Here is a 9,608-nt window from a genome sequence, read left to right on the forward strand (position 1 = left end):
CATGTGCTGCAATTCCTAATGCCCATGCACCCTGCTGTCTGCACTCCATGAGAGAAGCCACCGCAATGAGAAGCCGGTACATTGCAACTAGAGAGTGACTCCCGCTTGCCACAGCCACAGAAAAGCCCACCCAGCAACAAAGGCCCAGCCTGGCCAAAAGTAAATAAATAAATTTTTTTTTAAAAAAAGAAAGAAACATGAGTGGCTTCAAGCCTCTCTATATTTAAGAGCAATCAGGTACTACAGAAGGAAATGGCAACCCACTCCAGTATTCTTGGCTGGAGAATTCCGTGGACGGAGGAGCCTGCTGGGCTGCGGTCCATGGGGTCGCAAAGAGTCGGACATGTCGCTCACACACACTCTCTAGTCAAGGCAGCTCTACTCCTCACGTGTCCCAAATTCATCTCAGACTCAACGTGTCCAAACCTGATCACGTCATTTCCTCTGGAACGTCTCACCCTCTGGGATTCACCTAGTGGAGTCATGGTCCACTGAAGTCAGCAGGCTGAACTCTTTCAGAGGCATCTTTCGAGACCCCTTCCCCCTCATCCCCCACACAGCCACCAAACTACAGTTTCTGCTCCATAATATCTTCTCTCTCTGCCCTTGGCTTTTGTTACATTTTCACTGTCCTGGTCTGGATTCTCAGCACTTCTTGCCACAAATGTAACAACCAGTTAACTGTTCTCTGTGACCTAAGTCTGATCCTCTTTGGGTCCATCCTGCATATTCCTGACAGAGGGGACATTTGAAGAGCAGATATCACTATATTCCTACCCTGTTTCAAGTCTAGAGTTCTTAGTTCAAATCCCTTGGAAAGGTAAAAAAATTTTATGTATTTATTTTTTGGGGGGGTTGTTCTGGGTCTTAGTTATGGCATAAGAGATCTTTAATTGCAGCATGTGAGATCTAGTTCCCTGACCAAGGATCAAACCAGGGCCTCCTGCATTGGAAGCGGGAGCCTTAGCCTCTGGACCACCAGGGAAGTCCCTTATTCTTAAATGCATTCCTCCCCAACACACACACACACACACACACACACACACACACACACACTCCCATCCCACCCCTCAGTCATCAGCTAGACCTGGCAATGTCTCTGGCTGTTTTGTACCTCCATGCCTTCCTTCCTGCTTGCTCCTCTGCTTACATGCCTAGAACCTCTTCAATTAATGTATGCCTATCATTCTTCAAAATACAACCCCAGTAAATGCTGGCACATCTATAGAGAGAAACACTATATTCATTAGAAAGAAAGAGGCAGAGCTCTGTGAACGTCTTCAGAAGCATCTGTAGGATATTTCTGTTTATACAAAAAAATAAGCTGCAGAATACTGTTCACAGGATGCTATTATTTGTGTGTGTGTGGGGGGAGATTATTAGAAATACAATAGCAGAAGTAAAGATAATTTGGTAGAATATTTTGAAAATTAAAATGGTAGTGATACCTTTTAAAACCAGAGCAAAAGGATAAAGGGATAGGAAGTAGGTGGGGGGAAAATATAAGAAAAATAGAGCATCAATACAGGGTGTCAAACAGCTGAATAACAGGAGCTCCAGAAAGAGAAAACAGAGTGACCATTTATTTCTAGGTTTTTCATAGAAAAACATCAGGAAATTTTCTCACATTTTAAAGATATGTGTTTTCAGATTGAAAGGGCTGTTAAATTATCCATCATAAATCAAAATAGATGAAAAATACCAAGAGAGAGCTCAAGAACTTTCACAAGCTGGAAACAGAAGAGGTACTTAGAGAAGTTTCTAAGTACACCAACAGAGAGAAAAATATATATCCATAAGATATTACATCTCTGCACATTTGATGTAAAAAAAAAAATTGGTTTCCCTGGATGATGTGATAAAATTCTTGTTAATGAATAACTCACTTTTTCGTTATTTCCTGTGTTTTCCCTCCTCTTTGGTTGCCACGTGGACCCCTAGCCCCATGAGCCTTCTTTCCAAGTGTGTGTGGACAGAGAGTCTGTCTGGTTGCCTCTTCACGGTGGTTCTCTGAACATATCTGGCTATCTGGAAAGAGGCTAGGTTGGCTGCCACCTGCTCTCTGCCCTACCCAAACCCCCGTTTAGCCTCATCTGGGGCACAGTGGCTGGAGCCCCTCAGGCTGATACACAGAACAATCAGCTCAAAGACTGGAGAGGGTTCTCCCAGGGCCAAGGTGAGAGCAGACCACCTTCCAATATGGTCCCTATCCCCCATGTAGTGTTTCCAAGGATGCTTGAGTCTGCTGACCAGAGGGAAGGCCAGCCTGGCAGCTTCCAGGTTCATCTCCAGGATTTTCAGATAAGCCGTGAAATCTCTTGGTGGCTGGGAAGAATGAATCACGAGGTCAAGACTGATACTGTCATGGAGACCCGAAGAACATGACCACCTCTGAATGCCAAGTGGCCTGGCAAAATAGATCCTGTGCACTGCTCAGGGGCTGGAGGTCAGATTTTGGAGCAGGGCAGACCCAGAGACAAATTTTATCTTGATTCTAGCTGTGATCTTTGCTGAGTCATTCAAATTCTCTGAGCCTCGATTTCTGTATTAACCGTATCTTACATTTCATGGTGAACTGACATCTGTGTCCAGTTCCTGAACATAGTAAACAACTTGCGCTCACGCTTGTCTCTCAGTTGCAAAGCAACCAATCCAGGGTTCACACCCGACCACTTCACTTATTGGGCCCCGCACTCCAGACCACTATCCACCTGCCCTAATTACACTGGGGCCTGCTAGCAGACAGCTAGGGACAGAGAATCAGACATGAATGAAGTGACTTATGCCCCGGAACCTGCTGCAATTATTCAAAACAGCCAGTCCCAAGCTGCTTCCCAGCCATGCCCAGTACTTTCCTTGGGATCCACAGGACAGGTTTCTTACCCTCATCCCCTGGCTCCCTATGTCTCCCACGGAACCCTGGTGCTTCTCCAGGTGGCCCAGTGTGCCTCACCTCCTGTTTCTAGGAAACTGTGAGTATGATAAAAAAATATGTATACTATTATATATATATATATATATATATATATATATATATATATATCACTCAGTCTTGTCTGACTCTGCAATCTCATGGACTCTAGCCCACCAGGATCCTCTGTCCATGGAATTCTCCAAGCAAGAATACTAGAGTGGGTATCCATTCCCTTCTCCAGGGAATCTTCCTGACCCAGGGATCAAACCCAGGTCTCCTGCTTGGCAGGCAGATTCTTTACCATCTGAGCCACCAGAGAAGCCCAATTTAAATCCATATTCGCTTCTAAGTCACTTCAGTAGTGTCTGACTCTGTGTGACCCCATAGACGGCAGCCCACCAGGCTCCCCTGTCCTTGGGATTCTCCAGGCAAGAACATTGGAGTGGGTTGCCATTTCCTTCTCCAATGCATGAAAAATGAAAAGTGAAAGTGAAGTTGCTCAGTCGTGTCCAACTCTTAGCAACCGCATGGACTGCAGCCTACCAGGCTCCTTCATCTATGGGATTTTCCAGGCAAGAGTACTGCAGTGTGGTGCCATTGCCTTCTCCAAAATCCATATTTAAGCCCGATTTAAACAAATGTTGATGTAGTCAGTAGTAACTGATATTTTTGGAAAAAAAGAAGAAAGCTGCATGTTCCTGGACACATGGAAAGCAGTGTGCACATAATAGGAGCAAGTTCAGGCAAATCTTAGAGCTCTGAGTAGACTTTTCTGCTCTTTCTGCTGCTTCCTAAAATCCAGCTGCAAAAGTATAACCTCACCCTTAAATTCCCAAACTGACCAAGTTTTATTAAATTCTCACAGTTGGACATTGAAATAGTCACTGTGATGAGGCCCAGCCTTACGTAGCTGGGGTGTGCTGTGCTGGGACATCCCAGGTTGCAGCTAATCTAGTCTGTCCAGCCACATCATCCCCAGGGTCACACATCCCACCTGGCACCACACACAGGGAGCAGCCTGCTCCTTCTCAGAGCAGGCTCAGCCTGGGATGTCGCCCCTCCTCCCTGCTTCTGCTGCTGCTGCTAAGTCGCTTCAGTCGCATCCAACTCTGTGCGACCCCAGAGACGGAAGCCCACCAGGCTCCCCTGTCCCTGGGATTCTCCAGGCAAGAACACTGGAGTGGGTTGCCATTTTCTTCTCCAATGCATGAAAGTGAAAAGTGAAAGGGAAGTCGCTCAGTCGTGTCTGACTCTTAGCGACCCCATGGACTGCAGCCCACCAGGCTCCTCCATCCATGGGATTTTCCAGGCAAGAGTACTGGAGTGGAGTGCCACCTGCTTCTAACCTCGGACAAATTACACCCTCAGGGCCTTTGCCATCCGGCCCTGAGGATGCCCACCTGCCACCTGCGTGCAGGCTGGGCCAGGTGGCTGTCCTGTGTGCGCCCTGACACTCACTACTTAACACCTTACAGAGTAACTGTTTATTCCCACAGCCATCTGACTCTTCAATAGGAGGATGTAGGATGTACTTAGGGCTTCCCTGGTGGCTCAGACCATAGAGAATCCACCTGCAATGCAGGAGACCTGAGTTCAATCGCTGGGTTGGGAAGATCCCTGGAGGAGGGCATGGCAACCCACTCCAGTATTCTTGCCTGGAGAATCCCCATGGATAGAGGAGCCTGTTGGGCTACAGTCCATGGGGTGGCAAAGAGTCGGACAGGACAGAGTGACTAAGCACAGCACAGGATGTATTTAACCTTTCTATCCCTAGCTCCTGGCACACAGACTGGCATATATGAGCATTCTAGATATTTTTGTTAAATGAATAACTGGATACTTGAGGAGAGAAATGAATATTTATTTAGAAGTATTTCTAGAAGTTTCCTGAGAGCTGCAGAACTCCTTTCAGCTGAATTTTTTATCTATCTCCCTTCTGGATTCCGCACTTGTACCTGTGACATTCTAGCCACTCTCCTGTGTGTATGAATGAACTAAGGGCACCCAGCAGGGTGGAGGGCTCAGTGTCACAGCAGCGTAGTGGGGGAAGGACAGAGCTTTCCACAAACAGCAAACAGGTTGTCCAACACTTTCTCATGAAACAGGGACTCTCTTATAGCTCATGTTGAGTTATTGGCAGAGCAAGTTTTTCTGATCTACAGTGGTGGGTGAGGGGGCAGAGGGTGGGAAAAGCTGAGGATGGAAGAACATCTGATTCCCCACATCCCTGCACAGTTACTGGGTGTGGTGACCCAGCACCTGCCAACCTCTCCACCCTCACCCCTCTGCATTCTCCACCTCACCCTTTCACTCTAGCCACACTGCCATCATGTCAGCTCCAAAAGGGCACGAAGCTTTCTCCAGCCTCTGAGAACTAGAATATTGCTGCCATACCAGTAAACAGTCTGTCTGACAGTCTGACAGACTTTATTTTGGGGGGCTCCAAAATCACTGCAGATGGTGACTGCAGCCATGAAATTAAAAGATGCTTACTACTTGGGAGAAAAGCTATGATCAACCTAGAGAGCATATTAACAAGCAGAGACATTACTTTGCCAACAAAGGTCTGTCTAGTCAAGGATATGGTTTTTCCAGTAGTCATGTATGGATGTGAGAGTTGGACTATAAAGAAAGCTGAGTGCCAAAGAATTGATGCTCTTGAACTGTGGTGTTGGAGAAGACTCTTGAGAGTCCCTTGGACTGCAAGGAGATCCAACCAGTCCATCCTAAAGGCAATTAGTCCTGAATATTCATTGAAAGGACTGATACTGAAGCTGAACCTCCAATACTTTGGCCACCTGATGCGAAGAATGGACTCATTGGAAAAGACCCCGATTATGGGAAAGATTGAAGGTGGGAGGAGAAGGGGACAACAGAGGATGAGATGGTTGGATGGCATTACCGACTCAATGGACATGAGTTTGAGCAAGCTCTGGGAGTTGGTGATGGACAGGGAGGCCTGGCATGCTGCAGTCCATGTGGTTGCAAAGAGTCAGACATGACTGAGCCACTGAACTGAACTGAACTGAACCAGTAAACAAATGGCGTTGCAGACATCCAGCCATCACATCACAGCGGCCCCAAGAGCAAGCTCCAAGGGAATTCTGAGTGGAGGCAAGATGCTCCCCCTCTTTGAATCATCAGACTGCAGCCACCCACCCCAGCCACCCACCATGTACCCTGAGGAGACTCAGGAGGAGAAAGCACAGGATACTGGCCCCAGAGAGCTGAGCAGCGTGTCAAAGGAATGATTTCAGTGAGCCCAGACTCTTGCGTCTTCCCGTGCACAGAAAAACACTACACTCCTTAACTTGAGACATCTGGTTTTCTTTTATTAACAGTAATCTTTGATGTTCTGACAAGGCCTTTTGTTGCAAAAACTCCTCTATATCCTGGCTGCCCTCACCCTTGCCTCTTCAGAGCAGTTTCTCAGTGTCATCTGAGATGCTGTGTCCAGGGCTTGACATTCTCAGGACATCCGCCAAATCAAACACAACTCTCAACTCTTAGGTGTGCCCCCTACTTTTTTTTTTTGGTCGACTCCTCAAAGACTTGGCATTTGCTGTGCTGTCCGCCTGCATGCCCCTCCCTGGCTCCTTTCTCTTTGGCACGGATGTCCCCTCCCCTGACGGCCCTCTCTAGCTGTCCTACCTAAGGGGAAGTCTCTTGTCTCCTGCTTTGGGTGATTTCCTTTCCAGCTCGTACCACCCACGGGCTGTCCGCTTCCTTCTGTTTCAAGTCATCGCTGGACCCTCAGCACCAGGAAGGCAGAGCTGATGCTGTCTCACCCATCCTCAATGCTCAGGGCTGAACCCAGGGCCTGGCATACATGTGTTCAATGTGTATGTCGAATTGCACAACTGTCACTCTTCAGGCTTGTGATTCATGTCAGGAGCATCTTCTCCCTCAGTTGAAATCCACAGAGGGTACTCAGCCAAGCTAGGGTTTTCCCAGAAGCCCCCTCTTCACACTCTGAGTCAGAGATAGCAAGTTTGAAATTCTGTTCGACCATGTGGATGATATAATTTCTATTTTATAGATCCCATTGGATAAATACCTTAATGCCTTACATTTGTCTTTTCCCCCTTTTTGTATTTTTTAATTCTATTTTCCCCTTGACATGGGCATTTTGATCATAACTGATCTCACGTCTCCAAAAGAACATTATTTTTATTTCCTTGTAGAGAACGCCCTTGTTCCTAAAAAGAGACTTTCACGATAAGCCCACGTGCGATTTCTGAGAAGTTACTCCCTAATGTGAAGTGTATTTTACAAGTGGCCAGAATGCCACAACATTGGCAAGCTTTGGTAGAGCTCAGGGCAGTATTTATTACTTATTCTTGCTTGAGCTGCTGTTTCCAGCAGTGCTGCATGTGCTTTAAGAAGCTGCCAGAATGAATGACAGGCAGTGTTGGTCAGCATGGATTAAGCTCATGCTATTGCTGGTTTAAATAACAGTGATTCCATGTTGATGTCCAAATCTGTGCCAGCCTCCTCTAACTTCTTGGGCATCTTACTTTCCAACACATGAGGCTTCCTAAGATGGCATTTCCCCCCCTAATACACTGAGTGCATGCCATTACAAAGGAGCCTACACTCATAGAGAAATTTGGCAGGTGAAATCCTTTTGTGAAGTCTGAAGGTCACTTTCTTGGATTCCGTCATCAACGCTTTTCTGCCAGGGCAATGTGGTCAACTCCTTGAACTACAGAGGCTTGCAAAAGGTATTTCTATGTACAGCTGGTATAAAACCAGGAATGAAAGATTAACTTGTAAGTATGTGTGTGTATACAAAATGACAGTAGTTTATATTTATAAACACTGTAAGCTCCATGCTGAGCAATCTGCACACATTATTTCATTTAATCCTTGCAAATATTATGCCCAGCTCCAGATGAGAAAACACCCAGCTGTTAAGTGATGGGACTGGCATTTAACCCCAGCCTGATTTCAGTACCCAATATGCACACTTGTATACACACACACACACACACCCCTACAACACACACATGTATCATATATACATTCATACACTCTGCTGCTGCTGCTGCTGCTAAGTTGCTTCAGTCATGTCTGACTCTGTGCAACCCCATAGATGGCAGCCCACCAGGCTCCCCCATCCCTAGGATTCTCCAGGCAAGAATACTGGAGTGGGTTGCCATTTCCTCCTCCAATGCATGAAAGTGAAAAGTGAAAGTGAAGTCGCTCAGTCATGTCCGACTCTTAGTGACCCCATGGACTGCAGCCCACCAGGCTCCTCCATCCATGGGATTTTCCAGGCAAGAGTACTGGAGTGGGGTGCATTGTAAATGCTTAAGAAAAGGTTTCTGGATAGACACGTAACAATACTTTGTTAACCACAGGATCTTGGCAGAGGGTGTGAAATTGTGGTCAATGCCTACCTGTTACTCTTGTTGTTCATTGTTCAGTCGCTAAGTCATGTCTGACTCTTTACGACCCGATGGACCGCAGCATGCCAGGCTTCCCTATTCTTCACTATCTCCCAGAGTCTGCTCAGACTTATGTCCATTGTGTCAATGATGCCATCCAACCATCTCCTCCTCTGTCTCCCCCTTCTCTTCCTGCCCTCAATCTTTCCCAGCATTGGGGGCTTTACCAATGAGTTTGGCTCTTCATATCAGGTGGCCAAAGTATTGGAGCTTAGCTTCAGCATCAGTCCTTCCAGTGAATATTCAAGGTTGATTTCCTTTAGGATTGATGGGTTTGATCACCTTGCTGTCCAAGAGACTCTCAAGAGTCTTCTCCAGCAACACAGTTCGAAAGCATCAATTCTTTGACTCTCAGCCTTCTTTATGGTCCAACTCTCACATCCATACATGACTAGTGGAGAAACCATAGCTTTCACTATACGGACCTTTGTCAGCAAACTGATGTTTCTGCTTTTTAATATGCTGTCTAGGTTTGTCATAGCTTTTCTTCCATGGAGCAAGTGTCTTCGTTTTATGGCTGCAGTCACCATCCACAGTGATTTTGAACACACTCTTCTAATCATTTGAGTCCTTTGAGACAAACAAGTATTACTCTGGCACTTAAAAAAACAAGTTATTGAATTTGCTGAATGTGTTTCCACTAGAAATGCTTATTTAGTCATTGAATGTTATAAGTAGCTCATTTTTTTTTTCTTTTGCCTTTGGAAAGAGAGCTAGGAAAACTTGGTAGAATGAGAAAGCATACAGTTAATGGGGAACAACATCTTGAGACCGTCTTGCTTTTCAGAACTTCAAAGACAGAAAAGTCCACAGACAACTTACACCTGCCCATGAGGCGCTGTCTCTCCCAGCTCATTCCCACATCAAATCCATGAAATACAGGAGAGTACAAGAGAATCTGTTCACGGGTTTTCCTTTTTTTTTCAATTTTCTTTAAACATTCTGACCTCCATAAATTCCTCTCCTAGGATGCAGGCTGCTTTGAAGATGCCTATGGCACCAAGTATTGGGCTGGTATAGCTGTGGACACCATGAGACCAGCTCTTTGCCCCCAAAGGGGAACGCAGCAGGCACTCTGCTATCAGCGCTGTATCTTGCGTTTCCACATCACTTTGTTGTTTGTGCACTTTAATGCTTCTTCTTCCCTCACTGCTTAGTGAACTCAGCTTTTCCCAGACTTGTCCTTGGCTTTCTTATTTGATTGTTTTTGTGCTCTGCCCTAGCTCCCTTCCTTGGTATGGCTG

The sequence above is a fragment of the Bos taurus genome, chromosome 3 (genome assembly GCF_002263795.3).
Source record: "Bos taurus isolate L1 Dominette 01449 registration number 42190680 breed Hereford chromosome 3, ARS-UCD2.0, whole genome shotgun sequence".
NCBI classification, from domain to species: Eukaryota; Metazoa; Chordata; class Mammalia; order Artiodactyla; family Bovidae; genus Bos; species Bos taurus.